General features: G+C 56.9%; 8 pseudogenes; all 8 read right to left on the bottom strand.

Moving 5' to 3' along the window:
• Positions 1-682: 682 nt before the first annotated feature.
• On the bottom strand, positions 683-802 carry LOC129641012 (uncharacterized; annotated as a pseudogene).
• Positions 803-4,084: 3,282 nt separating this feature from the next.
• LOC129641011 (uncharacterized) lies at positions 4,085-4,204 on the bottom strand (annotated as a pseudogene).
• A 3,280-nt stretch (positions 4,205-7,484) lies between these two features.
• Positions 7,485-7,604, bottom strand: LOC129641010 (uncharacterized; annotated as a pseudogene).
• Positions 7,605-10,886: 3,282 nt separating this feature from the next.
• On the bottom strand, positions 10,887-11,006 carry LOC129641009 (uncharacterized; annotated as a pseudogene).
• A 3,266-nt stretch (positions 11,007-14,272) lies between these two features.
• On the bottom strand, positions 14,273-14,392 carry LOC129641008 (uncharacterized; annotated as a pseudogene).
• Positions 14,393-17,658: 3,266 nt separating this feature from the next.
• LOC129641007 (uncharacterized) lies at positions 17,659-17,778 on the bottom strand (annotated as a pseudogene).
• Positions 17,779-21,044: 3,266 nt separating this feature from the next.
• LOC129641005 (uncharacterized) lies at positions 21,045-21,164 on the bottom strand (annotated as a pseudogene).
• Positions 21,165-24,442: 3,278 nt separating this feature from the next.
• LOC129641004 (uncharacterized) lies at positions 24,443-24,562 on the bottom strand (annotated as a pseudogene).
• Positions 24,563-27,245: the final 2,683 nt, after the last annotated feature.

The following is a 27,245-nucleotide window of genomic DNA, read 5'->3' as shown; positions in this document are numbered from 1 at the left end:
TCTTGCTCCACGTCACTAATGATTGGAGAGACTCAACTCCAAACGCCAAGGAGGGACCACTTCGCCCGAGTCCGATTGGGCCTCATTGCAATGTCTGTCCATAGCAGATGCTGGAGAAGCTGTGGAGCAAAGGGAACTCTCCTCCACGCTGAGTAGGAATGGGAGTTGGTACAGCCGGGATGGAAAAGAGTATGGAGGTTCGCGAAGGAACTAAACGTAGAAGTAGCCTATGGTTCAGCAGTCCCACTCCCAGGCATAGATCCACCCCCAGTACAAGCCAACAAGCTAGATGCCCCGTTTGGGCACATCGATCTGTGCGCGCGCTCGCATGCGCATGCGCGATCGCCTGCGAGGCTGGGGGTGGGGCGGGGGCTGGGGCTCTGGCTGGAGTCGGTGCAAGCCCCGGGATTGCCTGAGGCAAGCCAAAGGAGCCCCAGAGGGAGACGGGACGGCCGGTCCGGTCGTCTGGTTTCCTGAAAGCCGAATGCGAATGCGGAGGGGCTCGCGGGCCGCGGGGAGGCAACCCAGGTCTGCAGCGGGAGTCGGGGCCCCGGCCACCCACTCACTCCCCCCGCCCCGGGAGGGGCTGGGGCTGCGGGGGTGGCGGGGGGGCGAGGGGGGTGTGGGTCCAAGAATTGGGACGCGGGGCGGGGGCTAAAGGACCTCTTCTGGTAGGCAAAAAAGCCTCCAGCACCCGGAATTCCCAGGTGGTCTCCCATCCAAGATACTGAACAGGCCCGACCCTGCTTAGCTTCCGAGATCAGACGAGATCGGGCGCCTTCAGACCGATAGGGCCGGAGACGGCCGCGGCCGCCGCGGGGCGCCCTAAGAGCCTTGCGCTTCGCCTCCCTTTCGCTCTGACCTGCAGGTCGGGCCAACGGGCCGCCCCTCTCCTCCGGGGGCCGTGCTGTACTTGAGCCGCACGACCCGCGACCGCACTCCAGCCTGCTGACGCCGGCCCGGCCCCCGAACACCGCCAACACCAGACCAGCAACCGCCTGGCCGGGCCCGGGGGCCCGATGGGCTTCCAGGACCCCCCAGTGACCGGGAGGGCGTGCGTGCGTGCGCGCGGGGCCTGGGGGGTGGGCTGAGGGGTGCGGAGGTCTCGGCGCCCTCCCACCCCCGGCCACTCCAGACCCGGCCGCGCTGGCTGAGCGGGGCCTCCCCCCACCTCCCCCCCCCATCCCGTTCGCTGCTCAGGGCCGCGCGACCCCGGAGGTGTCGGTCTTCGGGGCCCGCCGCCTCCCGATCCCCGCGGCCCGGGGGCCTCTGAACCTCCTGCGGGCCTAGGCGCAGCGAATCTTGAGCGCCCAACTTGCCCGGCACCTGCCCGCTGCCCAAACCCACCGGGAGCCACGGAGGCGCGGTCGACCGGAGCGCCTCAGCCCCGCCCCTTTGCCCTACCGAGGCGCCCCCCTTGTCCCCACGCCGCCCGCCAAGCACCCGACCTTCCTGAGAGAGCAGACGAACCACAGGCAGGCACACAGACATACAGACAGACAGACAGACAGACAGACACACACACACACACACACACACACACACGAGTGTGGTCTTTGGAAATACTTCTGTTCGTAGTTGCTGGGTTGAGCCCAACTCTTATAGGACCCATGGAGTGCGGCCCATCAGGCTCCTCTGTCCGTGGCATTTCCCAGGCGAGAATACTGGAGTGGGTTGCCATTACCTTCTCCAGGGGATCTTCCCGACCCAGGGATCAAACCCGAGTCTCCTGCGGGCGGATGCCTTGCCATCTGAACCAGCACATTGCGAATTCCCTAGGCAAAATACAAAGAAAAGAGCTCGTGTGCTACTAAGTGGAAAGGTGATTGAAGAAACAGAAGGTGTCCTTTGTTGGTATCTTGGAATCTTTCTTTAGTTTTCGTTGATTTTTACTCTTAAGGCTACTTGAACAAGGCAAGAGAGAAACCCCAGAACTGAAAAGCAATTGACTTTTTTGAAAGAAACCTGTGCAGGTTAAGCACTCTTCGTTTTTGAGAGATGGTGAAATGCAAAATCTTGATTCAACACATATGACTTTGGTGAACTTTATTTCAAATCTCCATGATGAACCCCTAAGGCGTCCAGGAAGAAAGGAGTAGAGCGGGAGACAAAAAGAGCAACCTTTCCCCTTGGCGCCATCCCAACCAGCTGCTTAGTTCCTTCATCTCATGGACTACCATCTGGGCTTATCTGGTTTGTCTGATTCTTGTTTCGGGGCCCGTTTCTAGTCACAAGGCTGTCAAGAGTGGGGGGTGGGGTGGGGGGTGGGGGAAGCCCTTCTTTCCATTCCACATGAGACCCAGTGGACAATCCAGGCCCTGGCCACTGCATAGAGCGTGCAGCAACAATATCAACGGTGATGCTGGTTAACAACGCATATTCCTGGAATCCACTCCGTTGCCTACTGAGTGTGTGCGGTGGTGGTCTGGAACCTATACCTGGAAGCTTTCTTGATGGTTGCAAATGACACCAAAGTCCGAGGACGATGGAAGATCTTCACGTTTCTGCAAGAGCCACACACCTCCAGAAGGAACCGCAAGACTTGCCTGACATGGTCAAGGTCTAAGTATTGGACTACACGTCGGAAGGTCTCCACCTTTGCTATGGAAGTCAAACGATCTTTCTTGGAAATGAAAATGGATCACACTGAACGTTCACATTCTTCTAGAGCATTTGAAAAGCCCTAAACTGTAGAAATCTGCTGTACGAGTTCCTTGAAAGCAAGAACCCATACTGATGGATATGTCTTAATGCCTTAGATTGTGCCTTGAATATAGCGTACACATGAACCCAGGAAAGGAAAGAATGGAATCGCCAAATACACAAAGAGATCAAAAGTGCCGAGCCAAGTGACACCTTGAGGCTTCCAAGAACTTTTCTGTCTTTCACACGCTAAGTAAATCCTGAGCACCTACGATGAGCTGGGAGGCATGTAATAAGTTTCTGGAACTAGGAGGCGGAGAGAAGCAGACACAGAGTTCCTGCTTTCACTGAGACGAATCTAATGATACATCACAGGCAGATCCTTGGAGAACTTGTCGAGGGGCCTCTACCCTCACCAAAACCTGGGTGTCAGGGAAGGCTTTTCAGAGTAACCATTGCGTTGAGGTCCATAGGTGGAACCTACGTAAACCAGGGTTGAGATGCAGGAAGAATTTCAGGCAGGGAAAACAGCATCCTGGAAGTCTAGGTGACCAGGGAAACTTAGGACGTTCAAGAAATGAAAATGCCCTATGGGATGGAAGCCAAAGAGTGCAGAGGGCATTCCAGGGAAAAGACATCCGAGAAGAACGTGAGGAGCAGGCATGAAGGGAATTGGTCGTATCTTCAATATGATGGGAAAATACAAGAGCCGTTGGAGCAGGATGGTGACAGAATTGCATCTGCATTTCCAAACGGTCATCTTGCTCCACGTCACTAATGATTGGAGAGACTCAACTCCAAACGCCAAGGAGGGACCACTTCGCCCGAGTCCGATTGGGCCTCATTGCAATGTCTGTCCATAGCAGATGCTGGAGAAGCTGTGGAGCAAAGGGAACTCTCCTCCACGCTGAGTAGGAATGGGAGTTGGTACAGCCGGGATGGAAAAGAGTATGGAGGTTCGCGAAGGAACTAAACGTAGAAGTAGCCTATGGTTCAGCAGTCCCACTCCCAGGCATAGATCCACCCCCAGTACAAGCCAACAAGCTAGATGCCCCGTTTGGGCACATCGATCTGTGCGCGCGCTCGCATGCGCATGCGCGATCGCCTGCGAGGCTGGGGGTGGGGCGGGGGCTGGGGCTCTGGCTGGAGTCGGTGCAAGCCCCGGGATTGCCTGAGGCAAGCCAAAGGAGCCCCAGAGGGAGACGGGACGGCCGGTCCGGTCGTCTGGTTTCCTGAAAGCCGAATGCGAATGCGGAGGGGCTCGCGGGCCGCGGGGAGGCAACCCAGGTCTGCAGCGGGAGTCGGGGCCCCGGCCACCCACTCACTCCCCCCGCCCCGGGAGGGGCTGGGGCTGCGGGGGTGGCGGGGGGGCGAGGGGGGTGTGGGTCCAAGAATTGGGACGCGGGGCGGGGGCTAAAGGACCTCTTCTGGTAGGCAAAAAAGCCTCCAGCACCCGGAATTCCCAGGTGGTCTCCCATCCAAGATACTGAACAGGCCCGACCCTGCTTAGCTTCCGAGATCAGACGAGATCGGGCGCCTTCAGACCGATAGGGCCGGAGACGGCCGCGGCCGCCGCGGGGCGCCCTAAGAGCCTTGCGCTTCGCCTCCCTTTCGCTCTGACCTGCAGGTCGGGCCAACGGGCCGCCCCTCTCCTCCGGGGGCCGTGCTGTACTTGAGCCGCACGACCCGCGACCGCACTCCAGCCTGCTGACGCCGGCCCGGCCCCCGAACACCGCCAACACCAGACCAGCAACCGCCTGGCCGGGCCCGGGGGCCCGATGGGCTTCCAGGACCCCCCAGTGACCGGGAGGGCGTGCGTGCGTGCGCGCGGGGCCTGGGGGGTGGGCTGAGGGGTGCGGAGGTCTCGGCGCCCTCCCACCCCCGGCCACTCCAGACCCGGCCGCGCTGGCTGAGCGGGGCCTCCCCCCACCTCCCCCCCCCATCCCGTTCGCTGCTCAGGGCCGCGCGACCCCGGAGGTGTCGGTCTTCGGGGCCCGCCGCCTCCCGATCCCCGCGGCCCGGGGGCCTCTGAACCTCCTGCGGGCCTAGGCGCAGCGAATCTTGAGCGCCCAACTTGCCCGGCACCTGCCCGCTGCCCAAACCCACCGGGAGCCACGGAGGCGCGGTCGACCGGAGCGCCTCAGCCCCGCCCCTTTGCCCTACCGAGGCGCCCCCCTTGTCCCCACGCCGCCCGCCAAGCACCCGACCTTCCTGAGAGAGCAGACGAACCACAGGCAGGCACACAGACAGACAGACAGACAGACAGACACACACACACACACACACACACACACACACACACGAGTGTGGTCTTTGGAAATACTTCTGTTCGTAGTTGCTGGGTTGAGCCCAACTCTTATAGGACCCATGGAGTGCGGCCCATCAGGCTCCTCTGTCCGTGGCATTTCCCAGGCGAGAATACTGGAGTGGGTTGCCATTACCTTCTCCAGGGGATCTTCCCGACCCAGGGATCAAACCCGAGTCTCCTGCGGGCGGATGCCTTGCCATCTGAACCAGCACATTGCGAATTCCCTAGGCAAAATACAAAGAAAAGAGCTCGTGTGCTACTAAGTGGAAAGGTGATTGAAGAAACAGAAGGTGTCCTTTGTTGGTATCTTGGAATCTTTCTTTAGTTTTCGTTGATTTTTACTCTTAAGGCTACTTGAACAAGGCAAGAGAGAAACCCCAGAACTGAAAAGCAATTGACTTTTTTGAAAGAAACCTGTGCAGGTTAAGCACTCTTCGTTTTTGAGAGATGGTGAAATGCAAAATCTTGATTCAACACATATGACTTTGGTGAACTTTATTTCAAATCTCCATGATGAACCCCTAAGGCGTCCAGGAAGAAAGGAGTAGAGCGGGAGACAAAAAGAGCAACCTTTCCCCTTGGCGCCATCCCAACCAGCTGCTTAGTTCCTTCATCTCATGGACTACCATCTGGGCTTATCTGGTTTGTCTGATTCTTGTTTCGGGGCCCGTTTCTAGTCACAAGGCTGTCAAGAGTGGGGGGTGGGGTGGGGGGTGGGGGAAGCCCTTCTTTCCATTCCACATGAGACCCAGTGGACAATCCAGGCCCTGGCCACTGCATAGAGCGTGCAGCAACAATATCAACGGTGATGCTGGTTAACAACGCATATTCCTGGAATCCACTCCGTTGCCTACTGAGTGTGTGCGGTGGTGGTCTGGAACCTATACCTGGAAGCTTTCTTGATGGTTGCAAATGACACCAAAGTCCGAGGACGATGGAAGATCTTCACGTTTCTGCAAGAGCCACACACCTCCAGAAGGAACCGCAAGACTTGCCTGACATGGTCAAGGTCTAAGTATTGGACTACACGTCGGAAGGTCTCCACCTTTGCTATGGAAGTCAAACGATCTTTCTTGGAAATGAAAATGGATCACACTGAACGTTCACATTCTTCTAGAGCATTTGAAAAGCCCTAAACTGTAGAAATCTGCTGTACGAGTTCCTTGAAAGCAAGAACCCATACTGATGGATATGTCTTAATGCCTTAGATTGTGCCTTGAATATAGCGTACACATGAACCCAGGAAAGGAAAGAATGGAATCGCCAAATACACAAAGAGATCAAAAGTGCCGAGCCAAGTGACACCTTGAGGCTTCCAAGAACTTTTCTGTCTTTCACACGCTAAGTAAATCCTGAGCACCTACGATGAGCTGGGAGGCATGTAATAAGTTTCTGGAACTAGGAGGCGGAGAGAAGCAGACACAGAGTTCCTGCTTTCACTGAGACGAATCTAATGATACATCACAGGCAGATCCTTGGAGAACTTGTCGAGGGGCCTCTACCCTCACCAAAACCTGGGTGTCAGGGAAGGCTTTTCAGAGTAACCATTGCGTTGAGGTCCATAGGTGGAACCTACGTAAACCAGGGTTGAGATGCAGGAAGAATTTCAGGCAGGGAAAACAGCATCCTGGAAGTCTAGGTGACCAGGGAACCTTAGGACGTTCAAGAAATGAAAATGCCCTATGGGATGGAAGCCAAAGAGTGCAGAGGGCATTCCAGGGAAAAGACATCCGAGAAGAACGTGAGGAGCAGGCATGAAGGGAATTGGTCGTATCTTCAATATGATGGGAAAATACAAGAGCCGTTGGAGCAGGATGGTGACAGAATTGCATCTGCATTTCCAAACGGTCATCTTGCTCCACGTCACTAATGATTGGAGAGACTCAACTCCAAACGCCAAGGAGGGACCACTTCGCCTGAGTCCGATTGGGCCTCATTGCAATGTCTGTCCATAGCAGATGCTGGAGAAGCTGTGGAGCAAAGGGAACTCTCCTCCACGCTGAGTAGGAATGGGAGTTGGTACAGCCGGGATGGAAAAGAGTATGGAGGTTCGCGAAGGAACTAAACGTAGAAGTAGCCTATGGTTCAGCAGTCCCACTCCCAGGCATAGATCCACCCCCAGTACAAGCCAACAAGCTAGATGCCCCGTTTGGGCACATCGATCTGTGCGCGCGCTCGCATGCGCATGCGCGATCGCCTGCGAGGCTGGGGGTGGGGCGGGGGCTGGGGCTCTGGCTGGAGTCGGTGCAAGCCCCGGGATTGCCTGAGGCAAGCCAAAGGAGCCCCAGAGCGAGACGGGACGGCCGGTCCGGTCGTCTGGTTTCCTGAAAGCCGAATGCGAATGCGGAGGGGCTCGCGGGCCGCGGGGAGGCAACCCAGGTCTGCAGCGGGAGTCGGGGCCCCGGCCACCCACTCACTCCCCCCGCCCCGGGAGGGGCTGGGGCTGCGGGGGTGGCGGGGGGGCGAGGGGGGTGTGGGTCCAAGAATTGGGACGCGGGGCGGGGGCTAAAGGACCTCTTCTGGTAGGCAAAAAAGCCTCCAGCACCCGGAATTCCCAGGTGGTCTCCCATCCAAGATACTGAACAGGCCCGACCCTGCTTAGCTTCCGAGATCAGACGAGATCGGGCGCCTTCAGACCGATAGGGCCGGAGACGGCCGCGGCCGCCGCGGGGCGCCCTAAGAGCCTTGCGCTTCGCCTCCCTTTCGCTCTGACCTGCAGGTCGGGCCAACGGGCCGCCCCTCTCCTCCGGGGGCCGTGCTGTACTTGAGCCGCACGACCCGCGACCGCACTCCAGCCTGCTGACGCCGGCCCGGCCCCCGAACACCGCCAACACCAGACCAGCAACCGCCTGGCCGGGCCCGGGGGCCCGATGGGCTTCCAGGACCCCCCAGTGACCGGGAGGGCGTGCGTGCGTGCGCGCGGGGCCTGGGGGGTGGGCTGAGGGGTGCGGAGGTCTCGGCGCCCTCCCACCCCCGGCCACTCCAGACCCGGCCGCGCTGGCTGAGCGGGGCCTCCCCCCACCTCCCCCCCCCATCCCGTTCGCTGCTCAGGGCCGCGCGACCCCGGAGGTGTCGGTCTTCGGGGCCCGCCGCCTCCCGATCCCCGCGGCCCGGGGGCCTCTGAACCTCCTGCGGGCCTAGGCGCAGCGAATCTTGAGCGCCCAACTTGCCCGGCACCTGCCCGCTGCCCAAACCCACCGGGAGCCACGGAGGCGCGGTCGACCGGAGCGCCTCAGCCCCGCCCCTTTGCCCTACCGAGGCGCCCCCCTTGTCCCCACGCCGCCCGCCAAGCACCCGACCTTCCTGAGAGAGCAGACGAACCACAGGCAGGCACACAGACATACAGACAGACAGACAGACACACACACACACACACACACACACACACACACACACGAGTGTGGTCTTTGGAAATACTTCTGTTCGTAGTTGCTGGGTTGAGCCCAACTCTTATAGGACCCATGGAGTGCGGCCCATCAGGCTCCTCTGTCCGTGGCATTTCCCAGGCGAGAATACTGGAGTGGGTTGCCATTACCTTCTCCAGGGGATCTTCCCGACCCAGGGATCAAACCCGAGTCTCCTGCGGGCGGATGCCTTGCCATCTGAACCAGCACATTGCGAATTCCCTAGGCAAAATACAAAGAAAAGAGCTCGTGTGCTACTAAGTGGAAAGGTGATTGAAGAAACAGAAGGTGTCCTTTGTTGGTATCTTGGAATCTTTCTTTAGTTTTCGTTGATTTTTACTCTTAAGGCTACTTGAACAAGGCAAGAGAGAAACCCCAGAACTGAAAAGCAATTGACTTTTTTGAAAGAAACCTGTGCAGGTTAAGCACTCTTCGTTTTTGAGAGATGGTGAAATGCAAAATCTTGATTCAACACATATGACTTTGGTGAACTTTATTTCAAATCTCCATGATGAACCCCTAAGGCATCCAGGAAGAAAGGAGTAGAGCGGGAGACAAAAAGAGCAACCTTTCCCCTTGGCGCCATCCCAACCAGCTGCTTAGTTCCTTCATCTCATGGACTACCATCTGGGCTTATCTGGTTTGTCTGATTCTTGTTTCGGGGCCCGTTTCTAGTCACAAGGCTGTCAAGAGTGGGGGGTGGGGTGGGGGGTGGGGGAAGCCCTTCTTTCCATTCCACATGAGACCCAGTGGACAATCCAGGCCCTGGCCACTGCATAGAGCGTGCAGCAACAATATCAACGGTGATGCTGGTTAACAACGCATATTCCTGGAATCCACTCCGTTGCCTACTGAGTGTGTGCGGTGGTGGTCTGGAACCTATACCTGGAAGCTTTCTTGATGGTTGCAAATGACACCAAAGTCCGAGGACGATGGAAGATCTTCACGTTTCTGCAAGAGCCACACACCTCCAGAAGGAACCGCAAGACTTGCCTGACATGGTCAAGGTCTAAGTATTGGACTACACGTCGGAAGGTCTCCACCTTTGCTATGGAAGTCAAACGATCTTTCTTGGAAATGAAAATGGATCACACTGAACGTTCACATTCTTCTAGAGCATTTGAAAAGCCCTAAACTGTAGAAATCTGCTGTACGAGTTCCTTGAAAGCAAGAACCCATACTGATGGATATGTCTTAATGCCTTAGATTGTGCCTTGAATATAGCGTACACATGAACCCAGGAAAGGAAAGAATGGAATCGCCAAATACACAAAGAGATCAAAAGTGCCGAGCCAAGTGACACCTTGAGGCTTCCAAGAACTTTTCTGTCTTTCACACGCTAAGTAAATCCTGAGCACCTACGATGAGCTGGGAGGCATGTAATAAGTTTCTGGAACTAGGAGGCGGAGAGAAGCAGACACAGAGTTCCTGCTTTCACTGAGACGAATCTAATGATACATCACAGGCAGATCCTTGGAGAACTTGTCGAGGGGCCTCTACCCTCACCAAAACCTGGGTGTCAGGGAAGGCTTTTCAGAGTAACCATTGCGTTGAGGTCCATAGGTGGAACCTACGTAAACCAGGGTTGAGATGCAGGAAGAATTTCAGGCAGGGAAAACAGCATCCTGGAAGTCTAGGTGACCAGGGAAACTTAGGACGTTCAAGAAATGAAAATGCCCTATGGGATGGAAGCCAAAGAGTGCAGAGGGCATTCCAGGGAAAAGACATCCGAGAAGAACGTGAGGAGCAGGCATGAAGGGAATTGGTCGTATCTTCAATATGATGGGAAAATACAAGAGCCGTTGGAGCAGGATGGTGACAGAATTGCATCTGCATTTCCAAACGGTCATCTTGCTCCACGTCACTAATGATTGGAGAGACTCAACTCCAAACGCCAAGGAGGGACCACTTCGCCCGAGTCCGATTGGGCCTCATTGCAATGTCTGTCCATAGCAGATGCTGGAGAAGCTGTGGAGCAAAGGGAACTCTCCTCCACGCTGAGTAGGAATGGGAGTTGGTACAGCCGGGATGGAAAAGAGTATGGAGGTTCGCGAAGGAACTAAACGTAGAAGTAGCCTATGGTTCAGCAGTCCCACTCCCAGGCATAGATCCACCCCCAGTACAAGCCAACAAGCTAGATGCCCCGTTTGGGCACATCGATCTGTGCGCGCGCTCGCATGCGCATGCGCGATCGCCTGCGAGGCTGGGGGTGGGGCGGGGGCTGGGGCTCTGGCTGGAGTCGGTGCAAGCCCCGGGATTGCCTGAGGCAAGCCAAAGGAGCCCCAGAGCGAGACGGGACGGCCGGTCCGGTCGTCTGGTTTCCTGAAAGCCGAATGCGAATGCGGAGGGGCTCGCGGGCCGCGGGGAGGCAACCCAGGTCTGCAGCGGGAGTCGGGGCCCCGGCCACCCACTCACTCCCCCCGCCCCGGGAGGGGCTGGGGCTGCGGGGGTGGCGGGGGGGCGAGGGGGGTGTGGGTCCAAGAATTGGGACGCGGGGCGGGGGCTAAAGGACCTCTTCTGGTAGGCAAAAAAGCCTCCAGCACCCGGAATTCCCAGGTGGTCTCCCATCCAAGATACTGAACAGGCCCGACCCTGCTTAGCTTCCGAGATCAGACGAGATCGGGCGCCTTCAGACCGATAGGGCCGGAGACGGCCGCGGCCGCCGCGGGGCGCCCTAAGAGCCTTGCGCTTCGCCTCCCTTTCGCTCTGACCTGCAGGTCGGGCCAACGGGCCGCCCCTCTCCTCCGGGGGCCGTGCTGTACTTGAGCCGCACGACCCGCGACCGCACTCCAGCCTGCTGACGCCGGCCCGGCCCCCGAACACCGCCAACACCAGACCAGCAACCGCCTGGCCGGGCCCGGGGGCCCGATGGGCTTCCAGGACCCCCCAGTGACCGGGAGGGCGTGCGTGCGTGCGCGCGGGGCCTGGGGGGTGGGCTGAGGGGTGCGGAGGTCTCGGCGCCCTCCCACCCCCGGCCACTCCAGACCCGGCCGCGCTGGCTGAGCGGGGCCTCCCCCCACCTCCCCCCCCCATCCCGTTCGCTGCTCAGGGCCGCGCGACCCCGGAGGTGTCGGTCTTCGGGGCCCGCCGCCTCCCGATCCCCGCGGCCCGGGGGCCTCTGAACCTCCTGCGGGCCTAGGCGCAGCGAATCTTGAGCGCCCAACTTGCCCGGCACCTGCCCGCTGCCCAAACCCACCGGGAGCCACGGAGGCGCGGTCGACCGGAGCGCCTCAGCCCCGCCCCTTTGCCCTACCGAGGCGCCCCCCTTGTCCCCACGCCGCCCGCCAAGCACCCGACCTTCCTGAGAGAGCAGACGAACCACAGGCAGGCACACAGACAGACAGACAGACACACACACACACACACACACACACACACGAGTGTGGTCTTTGGAAATACTTCTGTTCGTAGTTGCTGGGTTGAGCCCAACTCTTATAGGACCCATGGAGTGCGGCCCATCAGGCTCCTCTGTCCGTGGCATTTCCCAGGCGAGAATACTGGAGTGGGTTGCCATTACCTTCTCCAGGGGATCTTCCCGACCCAGGGATCAAACCCGAGTCTCCTGCGGGCGGATGCCTTGCCATCTGAACCAGCACATTGCGAATTCCCTAGGCAAAATACAAAGAAAAGAGCTCGTGTGCTACTAAGTGGAAAGGTGATTGAAGAAACAGAAGGTGTCCTTTGTTGGTATCTTGGAATCTTTCTTTAGTTTTCGTTGATTTTTACTCTTAAGGCTACTTGAACAAGGCAAGAGAGAAACCCCAGAACTGAAAAGCAATTGACTTTTTTGAAAGAAACCTGTGCAGGTTAAGCACTCTTCGTTTTTGAGAGATGGTGAAATGCAAAATCTTGATTCAACACATATGACTTTGGTGAACTTTATTTCAAATCTCCATGATGAACCCCTAAGGCATCCAGGAAGAAAGGAGTAGAGCGGGAGACAAAAAGAGCAACCTTTCCCCTTGGCGCCATCCCAACCAGCTGCTTAGTTCCTTCATCTCATGGACTACCATCTGGGCTTATCTGGTTTGTCTGATTCTTGTTTCGGGGCCCGTTTCTAGTCACAAGGCTGTCAAGAGTGGGGGGTGGGGTGGGGGGTGGGGGAAGCCCTTCTTTCCATTCCACATGAGACCCAGTGGACAATCCAGGCCCTGGCCACTGCATAGAGCGTGCAGCAACAATATCAACGGTGATGCTGGTTAACAACGCATATTCCTGGAATCCACTCCGTTGCCTACTGAGTGTGTGCGGTGGTGGTCTGGAACCTATACCTGGAAGCTTTCTTGATGGTTGCAAATGACACCAAAGTCCGAGGACGATGGAAGATCTTCACGTTTCTGCAAGAGCCACACACCTCCAGAAGGAACCGCAAGACTTGCCTGACATGGTCAAGGTCTAAGTATTGGACTACACGTCGGAAGGTCTCCACCTTTGCTATGGAAGTCAAACGATCTTTCTTGGAAATGAAAATGGATCACACTGAACGTTCACATTCTTCTAGAGCATTTGAAAAGCCCTAAACTGTAGAAATCTGCTGTACGAGTTCCTTGAAAGCAAGAACCCATACTGATGGATATGTCTTAATGCCTTAGATTGTGCCTTGAATATAGCGTACACATGAACCCAGGAAAGGAAAGAATGGAATCGCCAAATACACAAAGAGATCAAAAGTGCCGAGCCAAGTGACACCTTGAGGCTTCCAAGAACTTTTCTGTCTTTCACACGCTAAGTAAATCCTGAGCACCTACGATGAGCTGGGAGGCATGTAATAAGTTTCTGGAACTAGGAGGCGGAGAGAAGCAGACACAGAGTTCCTGCTTTCACTGAGACGAATCTAATGATACATCACAGGCAGATCCTTGGAGAACTTGTCGAGGGGCCTCTACCCTCACCAAAACCTGGGTGTCAGGGAAGGCTTTTCAGAGTAACCATTGCGTTGAGGTCCATAGGTGGAACCTACGTAAACCAGGGTTGAGATGCAGGAAGAATTTCAGGCAGGGAAAACAGCATCCTGGAAGTCTAGGTGACCAGGGAAACTTAGGACGTTCAAGAAATGAAAATGCCCTATGGGATGGAAGCCAAAGAGTGCAGAGGGCATTCCAGGGAAAAGACATCCGAGAAGAACGTGAGGAGCAGGCATGAAGGGAATTGGTCGTATCTTCAATATGATGGGAAAATACAAGAGCCGTTGGAGCAGGATGGTGACAGAATTGCATCTGCATTTCCAAACGGTCATCTTGCTCCACGTCACTAATGATTGGAGAGACTCAACTCCAAACGCCAAGGAGGGACCACTTCGCCCGAGTCCGATTGGGCCTCATTGCAATGTCTGTCCATAGCAGATGCTGGAGAAGCTGTGGAGCAAAGGGAACTCTCCTCCACGCTGAGTAGGAATGGGAGTTGGTACAGCCGGGATGGAAAAGAGTATGGAGGTTCGCGAAGGAACTAAACGTAGAAGTAGCCTATGGTTCAGCAGTCCCACTCCCAGGCATAGATCCACCCCCAGTACAAGCCAACAAGCTAGATGCCCCGTTTGGGCACATCGATCTGTGCGCGCGCTCGCATGCGCATGCGCGATCGCCTGCGAGGCTGGGGGTGGGGCGGGGGCTGGGGCTCTGGCTGGAGTCGGTGCAAGCCCCGGGATTGCCTGAGGCAAGCCAAAGGAGCCCCAGAGCGAGACGGGACGGCCGGTCCGGTCGTCTGGTTTCCTGAAAGCCGAATGCGAATGCGGAGGGGCTCGCGGGCCGCGGGGAGGCAACCCAGGTCTGCAGCGGGAGTCGGGGCCCCGGCCACCCACTCACTCCCCCCGCCCCGGGAGGGGCTGGGGCTGCGGGGGTGGCGGGGGGGCGAGGGGGGTGTGGGTCCAAGAATTGGGACGCGGGGCGGGGGCTAAAGGACCTCTTCTGGTAGGCAAAAAAGCCTCCAGCACCCGGAATTCCCAGGTGGTCTCCCATCCAAGATACTGAACAGGCCCGACCCTGCTTAGCTTCCGAGATCAGACGAGATCGGGCGCCTTCAGACCGATAGGGCCGGAGACGGCCGCGGCCGCCGCGGGGCGCCCTAAGAGCCTTGCGCTTCGCCTCCCTTTCGCTCTGACCTGCAGGTCGGGCCAACGGGCCGCCCCTCTCCTCCGGGGGCCGTGCTGTACTTGAGCCGCACGACCCGCGACCGCACTCCAGCCTGCTGACGCCGGCCCGGCCCCCGAACACCGCCAACACCAGACCAGCAACCGCCTGGCCGGGCCCGGGGGCCCGATGGGCTTCCAGGACCCCCCAGTGACCGGGAGGGCGTGCGTGCGTGCGCGCGGGGCCTGGGGGGTGGGCTGAGGGGTGCGGAGGTCTCGGCGCCCTCCCACCCCCGGCCACTCCAGACCCGGCCGCGCTGGCTGAGCGGGGCCTCCCCCCACCTCCCCCCCCCATCCCGTTCGCTGCTCAGGGCCGCGCGACCCCGGAGGTGTCGGTCTTCGGGGCCCGCCGCCTCCCGATCCCCGCGGCCCGGGGGCCTCTGAACCTCCTGCGGGCCTAGGCGCAGCGAATCTTGAGCGCCCAACTTGCCCGGCACCTGCCCGCTGCCCAAACCCACCGGGAGCCACGGAGGCGCGGTCGACCGGAGCGCCTCAGCCCCGCCCCTTTGCCCTACCGAGGCGCCCCCCTTGTCCCCACGCCGCCCGCCAAGCACCCGACCTTCCTGAGAGAGCAGACGAACCACAGGCAGGCACACAGACAGACAGACAGACACACACACACACACACACACACACACACGAGTGTGGTCTTTGGAAATACTTCTGTTCGTAGTTGCTGGGTTGAGCCCAACTCTTATAGGACCCATGGAGTGCGGCCCATCAGGCTCCTCTGTCCGTGGCATTTCCCAGGCGAGAATACTGGAGTGGGTTGCCATTACCTTCTCCAGGGGATCTTCCCGACCCAGGGATCAAACCCGAGTCTCCTGCGGGCGGATGCCTTGCCATCTGAACCAGCACATTGCGAATTCCCTAGGCAAAATACAAAGAAAAGAGCTCGTGTGCTACTAAGTGGAAAGGTGATTGAAGAAACAGAAGGTGTCCTTTGTTGGTATCTTGGAATCTTTCTTTAGTTTTCGTTGATTTTTACTCTTAAGGCTACTTGAACAAGGCAAGAGAGAAACCCCAGAACTGAAAAGCAATTGACTTTTTTGAAAGAAACCTGTGCAGGTTAAGCACTCTTCGTTTTTGAGAGATGGTGAAATGCAAAATCTTGATTCAACACATATGACTTTGGTGAACTTTATTTCAAATCTCCATGATGAACCCCTAAGGCATCCAGGAAGAAAGGAGTAGAGCGGGAGACAAAAAGAGCAACCTTTCCCCTTGGCGCCATCCCAACCAGCTGCTTAGTTCCTTCATCTCATGGACTACCATCTGGGCTTATCTGGTTTGTCTGATTCTTGTTTCGGGGCCCGTTTCTAGTCACAAGGCTGTCAAGAGTGGGGGGTGGGGTGGGGGGTGGGGGAAGCCCTTCTTTCCATTCCACATGAGACCCAGTGGACAATCCAGGCCCTGGCCACTGCATAGAGCGTGCAGCAACAATATCAACGGTGATGCTGGTTAACAACGCATATTCCTGGAATCCACTCCGTTGCCTACTGAGTGTGTGCGGTGGTGGTCTGGAACCTATACCTGGAAGCTTTCTTGATGGTTGCAAATGACACCAAAGTCCGAGGACGATGGAAGATCTTCACGTTTCTGCAAGAGCCACACACCTCCAGAAGGAACCGCAAGACTTGCCTGACATGGTCAAGGTCTAAGTATTGGACTACACGTCGGAAGGTCTCCACCTTTGCTATGGAAGTCAAACGATCTTTCTTGGAAATGAAAATGGATCACACTGAACGTTCACATTCTTCTAGAGCATTTGAAAAGCCCTAAACTGTAGAAATCTGCTGTACGAGTTCCTTGAAAGCAAGAACCCATACTGATGGATATGTCTTAATGCCTTAGATTGTGCCTTGAATATAGCGTACACATGAACCCAGGAAAGGAAAGAATGGAATCGCCAAATACACAAAGAGATCAAAAGTGCCGAGCCAAGTGACACCTTGAGGCTTCCAAGAACTTTTCTGTCTTTCACACGCTAAGTAAATCCTGAGCACCTACGATGAGCTGGGAGGCATGTAATAAGTTTCTGGAACTAGGAGGCGGAGAGAAGCAGACACAGAGTTCCTGCTTTCACTGAGACGAATCTAATGATACATCACAGGCAGATCCTTGGAGAACTTGTCGAGGGGCCTCTACCCTCACCAAAACCTGGGTGTCAGGGAAGGCTTTTCAGAGTAACCATTGCGTTGAGGTCCATAGGTGGAACCTACGTAAACCAGGGTTGAGATGCAGGAAGAATTTCAGGCAGGGAAAACAGCATCCTGGAAGTCTAGGTGACCAGGGAAACTTAGGACGTTCAAGAAATGAAAATGCCCTATGGGATGGAAGCCAAAGAGTGCAGAGGGCATTCCAGGGAAAAGACATCCGAGAAGAACGTGAGGAGCAGGCATGAAGGGAATTGGTCGTATCTTCAATATGATGGGAAAATACAAGAGCCGTTGGAGCAGGATGGTGACAGAATTGCATCTGCATTTCCAAACGGTCATCTTGCTCCACGTCACTAATGATTGGAGAGACTCAACTCCAAACGCCAAGGAGGGACCACTTCGCCCGAGTCCGATTGGGCCTCATTGCAATGTCTGTCCATAGCAGATGCTGGAGAAGCTGTGGAGCAAAGGGAACTCTCCTCCACGCTGAGTAGGAATGGGAGTTGGTACAGCCGGGATGGAAAAGAGTATGGAGGTTCGCGAAGGAACTAAACGTAGAAGTAGCCTATGGTTCAGCAGTCCCACTCCCAGGCATAGATCCACCCCCAGTACAAGCCAACAAGCTAGATGCCCCGTTTGGGCACATCGATCTGTGCGCGCGCTCGCATGCGCATGCGCGATCGCCTGCGAGGCTGGGGGTGGGGCGGGGGCTGGGGCTCTGGCTGGAGTCGGTGCAAGCCCCGGGATTGCCTGAGGCAAGCCAAAGGAGCCCCAGAGCGAGACGGGACGGCCGGTCCGGTCGTCTGGTTTCCTGAAAGCCGAATGCGAATGCGGAGGGGCTCGCGGGCCGCGGGGAGGCAACCCAGGTCTGCAGCGGGAGTCGGGGCCCCGGCCACCCACTCACTCCCCCCGCCCCGGGAGGGGCTGGGGCTGCGGGGGTGGCGGGGGGGCGAGGGGGGTGTGGGTCCAAGAATTGGGACGCGGGGCGGGGGCTAAAGGACCTCTTCTGGTAGGCAAAAAAGCCTCCAGCACCCGGAATTCCCAGGTGGTCTCCCATCCAAGATACTGAACAGGCCCGACCCTGCTTAGCTTCCGAGATCAGACGAGATCGGGCGCCTTCAGACCGATAGGGCCGGAGACGGCCGCGGCCGCCGCGGGGCGCCCTAAGAGCCTTGCGCTTCGCCTCCCTTTCGCTCTGACCTGCAGGTCGGGCCAACGGGCCGCCCCTCTCCTCCGGGGGCCGTGCTGTACTTGAGCCGCACGACCCGCGACCGCACTCCAGCCTGCTGACGCCGGCCCGGCCCCCGAACACCGCCAACACCAGACCAGCAACCGCCTGGCCGGGCCCGGGGGCCCGATGGGCTTCCAGGACCCCCCAGTGACCGGGAGGGCGTGCGTGCGTGCGCGCGGGGCCTGGGGGGTGGGCTGAGGGGTGCGGAGGTCTCGGCGCCCTCCCACCCCCGGCCACTCCAGACCCGGCCGCGCTGGCTGAGCGGGGCCTCCCCCCACCTCCCCCCCCCATCCCGTTCGCTGCTCAGGGCCGCGCGACCCCGGAGGTGTCGGTCTTCGGGGCCCGCCGCCTCCCGATCCCCGCGGCCCGGGGGCCTCTGAACCTCCTGCGGGCCTAGGCGCAGCGAATCTTGAGCGCCCAACTTGCCCGGCACCTGCCCGCTGCCCAAACCCACCGGGAGCCACGGAGGCGCGGTCGACCGGAGCGCCTCAGCCCCGCCCCTTTGCCCTACCGAGGCGCCCCCCTTGTCCCCACGCCGCCCGCCAAGCACCCGACCTTCCTGAGAGAGCAGACGAACCACAGGCAGGCACACAGACAGACAGACAGACACACACACACACACACACACACACACACGAGTGTGGTCTTTGGAAATACTTCTGTTCGTAGTTGCTGGGTTGAGCCCAACTCTTATAGGACCCATGGAGTGCGGCCCATCAGGCTCCTCTGTCCGTGGCATTTCCCAGGCGAGAATACTGGAGTGGGTTGCCATTACCTTCTCCAGGGGATCTTCCCGACCCAGGGATCAAACCCGAGTCTCCTGCGGGCGGATGCCTTGCCATCTGAACCAGCACATTGCGAATTCCCTAGGCAAAATACAAAGAAAAGAGCTCGTGTGCTACTAAGTGGAAAGGTGATTGAAGAAACAGAAGGTGTCCTTTGTTGGTATCTTGGAATCTTTCTTTAGTTTTCGTTGATTTTTACTCTTAAGGCTACTTGAACAAGGCAAGAGAGAAACCCCAGAACTGAAAAGCAATTGACTTTTTTGAAAGAAACCTGTGCAGGTTAAGCACTCTTCGTTTTTGAGAGATGGTGAAATGCAAAATCTTGATTCAACACATATGACTTTGGTGAACTTTATTTCAAATCTCCATGATGAACCCCTAAGGCGTCCAGGAAGAAAGGAGTAGAGCGGGAGACAAAAAGAGCAACCTTTCCCCTTGGCGCCATCCCAACCAGCTGCTTAGTTCCTTCATCTCATGGACTACCATCTGGGCTTATCTGGTTTGTCTGATTCTTGTTTCGGGGCCCGTTTCTAGTCACAAGGCTGTCAACAGTGGGGGGTGGGGTGGGGGGTGGGGGAAGCCCTTCTTTCCATTCCACATGAGACCCAGTGGACAATCCAGGCCCTGGCCACTGCATAGAGCGTGCAGCAACAATATCAACGGTGATGCTGGTTAACAACGCATATTCCTGGAATCCACTCCGTTGCCTACTGAGTGTGTGCGGTGGTGGTCTGGAACCTATACCTGGAAGCTTTCTTGATGGTTGCAAATGACACCAAAGTCCGAGGACGATGGAAGATCTTCACGTTTCTGCAAGAGCCACACACCTCCAGAAGGAACCGCAAGACTTGCCTGACATGGTCAAGGTCTAAGTATTGGACTACACGTCGGAAGGTCTCCACCTTTGCTATGGAAGTCAAACGATCTTTCTTGGAAATGAAAATGGATCACACTGAACGTTCACATTCTTCTAGAGCATTTGAAAAGCCCTAAACTGTAGAAATCTGCTGTACGAGTTCCTTGAAAGCAAGAACCCATACTGATGGATATGTCTTAATGCCTTAGATTGTGCCTTGAATATAGCGTACACATGAACCCAGGAAAGGAAAGAATGGAATCGCCAAATACACAAAGAGATCAAAAGTGCCGAGCCAAGTGACACCTTGAGGCTTCCAAGAACTTTTCTGTCTTTCACACGCTAAGTAAATCCTGAGCACCTACGATGAGCTGGGAGGCATGTAATAAGTTTCTGGAACTAGGAGGCGGAGAGAAGCAGACACAGAGTTCCTGCTTTCACTGAGACGAATCTAATGATACATCACAGGCAGATCCTTGGAGAACTTGTCGAGGGGCCTCTACCCTCACCAAAACCTGGGTGTCAGGGAAGGCTTTTCAGAGTAACCATTGCGTTGAGGTCCATAGGTGGAACCTACGTAAACCAGGGTTGAGATGCAGGAAGAATTTCAGGCAGGGAAAACAGCATCCTGGAAGTCTAGGTGACCAGGGAAACTTAGGACGTTCAAGAAATGAAAATGCCCTATGGGATGGAAGCCAAAGAGTGCAGAGGGCATTCCAGGGAAAAGACATCCGAGAAGAACGTGAGGAGCAGGCATGAAGGGAATTGGTCGTATCTTCAATATGATGGGAAAATACAAGAGCCGTTGGAGCAGGATGGTGACAGAATTGCATCTGCATTTCCAAACGGTCATCTTGCTCCACGTCACTAATGATTGGAGAGACTCAACTCCAAACGCCAAGGAGGGACCACTTCGCCCGAGTCCGATTGGGCCTCATTGCAATGTCTGTCCATAGCAGATGCTGGAGAAGCTGTGGAGCAAAGGGAACTCTCCTCCACGCTGAGTAGGAATGGGAGTTGGTACAGCCGGGATGGAAAAGAGTATGGAGGTTCGCGAAGGAACTAAACGTAGAAGTAGCCTATGGTTCAGCAGTCCCACTCCCAGGCATAGATCCACCCCCAGTACAAGCCAACAAGCTAGATGCCCCGTTTGGGCACATCGATCTGTGCGCGCGCTCGCATGCGCATGCGCGATCGCCTGCGAGGCTGGGGGTGGGGCGGGGGCTGGGGCTCTGGCTGGAGTCGGTGCAAGCCCCGGGATTGCCTGAGGCAAGCCAAAGGAGCCCCAGAGGGAGACGGGACGGCCGGTCCGGTCGTCTGGTTTCCTGAAAGCCGAATGCGAATGCGGAGGGGCTCGCGGGCCGCGGGGAGGCAACCCAGGTCTGCAGCGGGAGTCGGGGCCCCGGCCACCCACTCACTCCCCCCGCCCCGGGAGGGGCTGGGGCTGCGGGGGTGGCGGGGGGGCGAGGGGGGTGTGGGTCCAAGAATTGGGACGCGGGGCGGGGGCTAAAGGACCTCTTCTGGTAGGCAAAAAAGCCTCCAGCACCCGGAATTCCCAGGTGGTCTCCCATCCAAGATACTGAACAGGCCCGACCCTGCTTAGCTTCCGAGATCAGACGAGATCGGGCGCCTTCAGACCGATAGGGCCGGAGACGGCCGCGGCCGCCGCGGGGCGCCCTAAGAGCCTTGCGCTTCGCCTCCCTTTCGCTCTGACCTGCAGGTCGGGCCAACGGGCCGCCCCTCTCCTCCGGGGGCCGTGCTGTACTTGAGCCGCACGACCCGCGACCGCACTCCAGCCTGCTGACGCCGGCCCGGCCCCCGAACACCGCCAACACCAGACCAGCAACCGCCTGGCCGGGCCCGGGGGCCCGATGGGCTTCCAGGACCCCCCAGTGACCGGGAGGGCGTGCGTGCTTGCGCGCGGGGCCTGGGGGGTGGGCTGAGGGGTGCGGAGGTCTCGGCGCCCTCCCACCCCCGGCCACTCCAGACCCGGCCGCGCTGGCTGAGCGGGGCCTCCCCCCACCTCCCCCCCCCATCCCGTTCGCTGCTCAGGGCCGCGCGACCCCGGAGGTGTCGGTCTTCGGGGCCCGCCGCCTCCCGATCCCCGCGGCCCGGGGGCCTCTGAACCTCCTGCGGGCCTAGGCGCAGCGAATCTTGAGCGCCCAACTTGCCCGGCACCTGCCCGCTGCCCAAACCCACCGGGAGCCACGGAGGCGCGGTCGACCGGAGCGCCTCAGCCCCGCCCCTTTGCCCTACCGAGGCGCCCCCCTTGTCCCCACGCCGCCCGCCAAGCACCCGACCTTCCTGAGAGAGCAGACGAACCACAGGCAGGCACACAGACATACAGACAGACAGACACACACACACACACACACACACACACACACACACACGAGTGTGGTCTTTGGAAATACTTCTGTTCGTAGTTGCTGGGTTGAGCCCAACTCTTATAGGACCCATGGAGTGCGGCCCATCAGGCTCCTCTGTCCGTGGCATTTCCCAGGCGAGAATACTGGAGTGGGTTGCCATTACCTTCTCCAGGGGATCTTCCCGACCCAGGGATCAAACCCGAGTCTCCTGCGGGCGGATGCCTTGCCATCTGAACCAGCACATTGCGAATTCCCTAGGCAAAATACAAAGAAAAGAGCTCGTGTGCTACTAAGTGGAAAGGTGATTGAAGAAACAGAAGGTGTCCTTTGTTGGTATCTTGGAATCTTTCTTTAGTTTTCGTTGATTTTTACTCTTAAGGCTACTTGAACAAGGCAAGAGAGAAACCCCAGAACTGAAAAGCAATTGACTTTTTTGAAAGAAACCTGTGCAGGTTAAGCACTCTTCGTTTTTGAGAGATGGTGAAATGCAAAATCTTGATTCAACACATATGACTTTGGTGAACTTTATTTCAAATCTCCATGATGAACCCCTAAGGCGTCCAGGAAGAAAGGAGTAGAGCGGGAGACAAAAAGAGCAACCTTTCCCCTTGGCGCCATCCCAACCAGCTGCTTAGTTCCTTCATCTCATGGACTACCATCTGGGCTTATCTGGTTTGTCTGATTCTTGTTTCGGGGCCCGTTTCTAGTCACAAGGCTGTCAAGAGTGGGGGGTGGGGTGGGGGGTGGGGGAAGCCCTTCTTTCCATTCCACATGAGACCCAGTGGACAATCCAGGCCCTGGCCACTGCATAGAGCGTGCAGCAACAATATCAACGGTGATGCTGGTTAACAACGCATATTCCTGGAATCCACTCCGTTGCCTACTGAGTGTGTGCGGTGGTGGTCTGGAACCTATACCTGGAAGCTTTCTTGATGGTTGCAAATGACACCAAAGTCCGAGGACGATGGAAGATCTTCACGTTTCTGCAAGAGCCACACACCTCCAGAAGGAACCGCAAGACTTGCCTGACATGGTCAAGGTCTAAGTATTGGACTACACGTCGGAAGGTCTCCACCTTTGCTATGGAAGTCAAACGATCTTTCTTGGAAATGAAAATGGATCACACTGAACGTTCACATTCTTCTAGAGCATTTGAAAAGCCCTAAACTGTAGAAATCTGCTGTACGAGTTCCTTGAAAGCAAGAACCCATACTGATGGATATGTCTTAATGCCTTAGATTGTGCCTTGAATATAGCGTACACATGAACCCAGGAAAGGAAAGAATGGAATCGCCAAATACACAAAGAGATCAAAAGTGCCGAGCCAAGTGACACCTTGAGGCTTCCAAGAACTTTTCTGTCTTTCACACGCTAAGTAAATCCTGAGCACCTACGATGAGCTGGGAGGCATGTAATAAGTTTCTGGAACTAGGAGGCGGAGAGAAGCAGACACAGAGTTCCTGCTTTCACTGAGACGAATCTAATGATACATCACAGGCAGATCCTTGGAGAACTTGTCGAGGGGCCTCTACCCTCACCAAAACCTGGGTGTCAGGGAAGGCTTTTCAGAGTAACCATTGCGTTGAGGTCCATAGGTGGAACCTACGTAAACCAGGGTTGAGATGCAGGAAGAATTTCAGGCAGGGAAAACAGCATCCTGGAAGTCTAGGTGACCAGGGAACCTTAGGACGTTCAAGAAATGAAAATGCCCTATGGGATGGAAGCCAAAGAGTGCAGAGGGCATTCCAGGGAAAAGACATCCGAGAAGAACGTGAGGAGCAGGCATGAAGGGAATTGGTCGTATCTTCAATATGATGGGAAAATACAAGAGCCGTTGGAGCAGGATGGTGACAGAATTGCATCTGCATTTCCAAACGGTCATCTTGCTCCACGTCACTAATGATTGGAGAGACTCAACTCCAAACGCCAAGGAGGGACCACTTCGCCCGAGTCCGACTGGGCCTCATTGCAATGTCTGTCCATAGCAGATGCTGGAGAAGCTGTGGAGCAAAGGGAACTCTCCTCCACGCTGAGTAGGAATGGGAGTTGGTACAGCCGGGATGGAAAAGAGTATGGAGGTTCGCGAAGGAACTAAACGTAGAAGTAGCCTATGGTTCAGCAGTCCCACTCCCAGGCATAGATCCACCCCCAGTACAAGCCAACAAGCTAGATGCCCCGTTTGGGCACATCGATCTGTGCGCGCGCTCGCATGCGCATGCGCGATCGCCTGCGAGGCTGGGGGTGGGGCGGGGGCTGGGGCTCTGGCTGGAGTCGGTGCAAGCCCCGGGATTGCCTGAGGCAAGCCAAAGGAGCCCCAGAGCGAGACGGGACGGCCGGTCCGGTCGTCTGGTTTCCTGAAAGCCGAATGCGAATGCGGAGGGGCTCGCGGGCCGCGGGGAGGCAACCCAGGTCTGCAGCGGGAGTCGGGGCCCCGGCCACCCACTCACTCCCCCCGCCCCGGGAGGGGCTGGGGCTGCGGGGGTGGCGGGGGGGCGAGGGGGGTGTGGGTCCAAGAATTGGGACGCGGGGCGGGGGCTAAAGGACCTCTTCTGGTAGGCAAAAAAGCCTCCAGCACCCGGAATTCCCAGGTGGTCTCCCATCCAAGATACTGAACAGGCCCGACCCTGCTTAGCTTCCGAGATCAGACGAGATCGGGCGCCTTCAGACCGATAGGGCCGGAGACGGCCGCGGCCGCCGCGGGGCGCCCTAAGAGCCTTGCGCTTCGCCTCCCTTTCGCTCTGACCTGCAGGTCGGGCCAACGGGCCGCCCCTCTCCTCCGGGGGCCGTGCTGTACTTGAGCCGCACGACCCGCGACCGCACTCCAGCCTGCTGACGCCGGCCCGGCCCCCGAACACCGCCAACACCAGACCAGCAACCGCCTGGCCGGGCCCGGGGGCCCGATGGGCTTCCAGGACCCCCCAGTGACCGGGAGGGCGTGCGTGCGTGCGCGCGGGGCCTGGGGGGTGGGCTGAGGGGTGCGGAGGTCTCGGCGCCCTCCCACCCCCGGCCACTCCAGACCCGGCCGCGCTGGCTGAGCGGGGCCTCCCCCCACCTCCCCCCCCATCCCGTTCGCTGCTCAGGGCCGCGCGACCCCGGAGGTGTCGGTCTTCGGGGCCCGCCGCCTCCCGATCCCCGCGGCCCGGGGGCCTCTGAACCTCCTGCGGGCCTAGGCGCAGCGAATCTTGAGCGCCCAACTTGCCCGGCACCTGCCCGCTGCCCAAACCCACCGGGAGCCACGGAGGCGCGGTCGACCGGAGCGCCTCAGCCCCGCCCCTTTGCCCTACCGAGGCGCCCCCCTTGTCCCCACGCCGCCCGCCAAGCACCCGACCTTCCTGAGAGAGCAGACGAACCACAGGCAGGCACACAGACATACAGACAGACAGACAGACAGACACACACACACACACACACACACACACACACACGAGTGTGGTCTTTGGAAATACTTCTGTTCGTAGTTGCTGGGTTGAGCCCAACTCTTATAGGACCCATGGAGTGCGGCCCATCAGGCTCCTCTGTCCGTGGCATTTCCCAGGCGAGAATACTGGAGTGGGTTGCCATTACCTTCTCCAGGGGATCTTCCCGACCCAGGGATCAAACCCGAGTCTCCTGCGGGCGGATGCCTTGCCATCTGAACCAGCACATTGCGAATTCCCTAGGCAAAATACAAAGAAAAGAGCTCGTGTGCTACTAAGTGGAAAGGTGATTGAAGAAACAGAAGGTGTCCTTTGTTGGTATCTTGGAATCTTTCTTTAGTTTTCGTTGATTTTTACTCTTAAGGCTACTTGAACAAGGCAAGAGAGAAACCCCAGAACTGAAAAGCAATTGACTTTTTTGAAAGAAACCTGTGCAGGTTAAGCACTCTTCGTTTTTGAGAGATGGTGAAATGCAAAATCTTGATTCAACACATATGACTTTGGTGAACTTTATTTCAAATCTCCATGATGAACCCCTAAGGCGTCCAGGAAGAAAGGAGTAGAGCGGGAGACAAAAAGAGCAACCTTTCCCCTTGGCGCCATCCCAACCAGCTGCTTAGTTCCTTCATCTCATGGACTACCATCTGGGCTTATCTGGTTTGTCTGATTCTTGTTTCGGGGCCCGTTTCTAGTCACAAGGCTGTCAAGAGTGGGGGGTGGGGTGGGGGGTGGGGGAAGCCCTTCTTTCCATTCCACATGAGACCCAGTGGACAATCCAGGCCCTGGCCACTGCATAGAGCGTGCAGCAACAATATCAACGGTGATGCTGGTTAACAACGCATATTCCTGGAATCCACTCCGTTGCCTACTGAGTGTGTGCGGTGGTGGTCTGGAACCTATACCTGGAAGCTTTCTTGATGGTTGCAAATGACACCAAAGTCCGAGGACGATGGAAGATCTTCACGTTTCTGCAAGAGCCACACACCTCCAGAAGGAACCGCAAGACTTGCCTGACATGGTCAAGGTCTAAGTATTGGACTACACGTCGGAAGGTCTCCACCTTTGCTATGGAAGTCAAACGATCTTTCTTGGAAATGAAAATGGATCACACTGAACGTTCACATTCTTCTAGAGCATTTGAAAAGCCCTAAACTGTAGAAATCTGCTGTACGAGTTCCTTGAAAGCAAGAACCCATACTGATGGATATGTCTTAATGCCTTAGATTGTGCCTTGAATATAGCGTACACATGAACCCAGGAAAGGAAAGAATGGAATCGCCAAATACACAAAGAGATCAAAAGTGCCGAGCCAAGTGACACCTTGAGGCTTCCAAGAACTTTTCTGTCTTTCACACGCTAAGTAAATCCTGAGCACCTACGATGAGCTGGGAGGCATGTAATAAGTTTCTGGAACTAGGAGGCGGAGAGAAGCAGACACAGAGTTCCTGCTTTCACTGAGACGAATCTAATGATACATCACAGGCAGATCCTTGGAGAACTTGTCGAGGGGCCTCTACCCTCACCAAAACCTGGGTGTCAGGGAAGGCTTTTCAGAGTAACCATTGCGTTGAGGTCCATAGGTGGAACCTACGTAAACCAGGGTTGAGATGCAGGAAGAATTTCAGGCAGGGAAAACAGCATCCTGGAAGTCTAGGTGACCAGGGAACCTTAGGACGTTCAAGAAATGAAAATGCCCTATGGGATGGAAGCCAAAGAGTGCAGAGGGCATTCCAGGGAAAAGACATCCGAGAAGAACGTGAGGAGCAGGCATGAAGGGAATTGGTCGTATCTTCAATATGATGGGAAAATACAAGAGCCGTTGGAGCAGGATGGTGACAGAATTGCATCTGCATTTCCAAACGGTCATCTTGCTCCACGTCACTAATGATTGGAGAGACTCAACTCCAAACGCCAAGGAGGGACCACTTCGCCCGAGTCCGATTGGGCCTC

This window comes from Bubalus kerabau, unplaced genomic scaffold, assembly GCF_029407905.1.
Source record: "Bubalus kerabau isolate K-KA32 ecotype Philippines breed swamp buffalo unplaced genomic scaffold, PCC_UOA_SB_1v2 scaffold_54, whole genome shotgun sequence".
Lineage (NCBI taxonomy): Eukaryota > Metazoa > Chordata > Mammalia > Artiodactyla > Bovidae > Bubalus > Bubalus kerabau.
The sequence above is the reverse complement of the archived record's forward strand: the minus strand, read 5'-3'. Positions and strand labels throughout refer to the sequence as shown.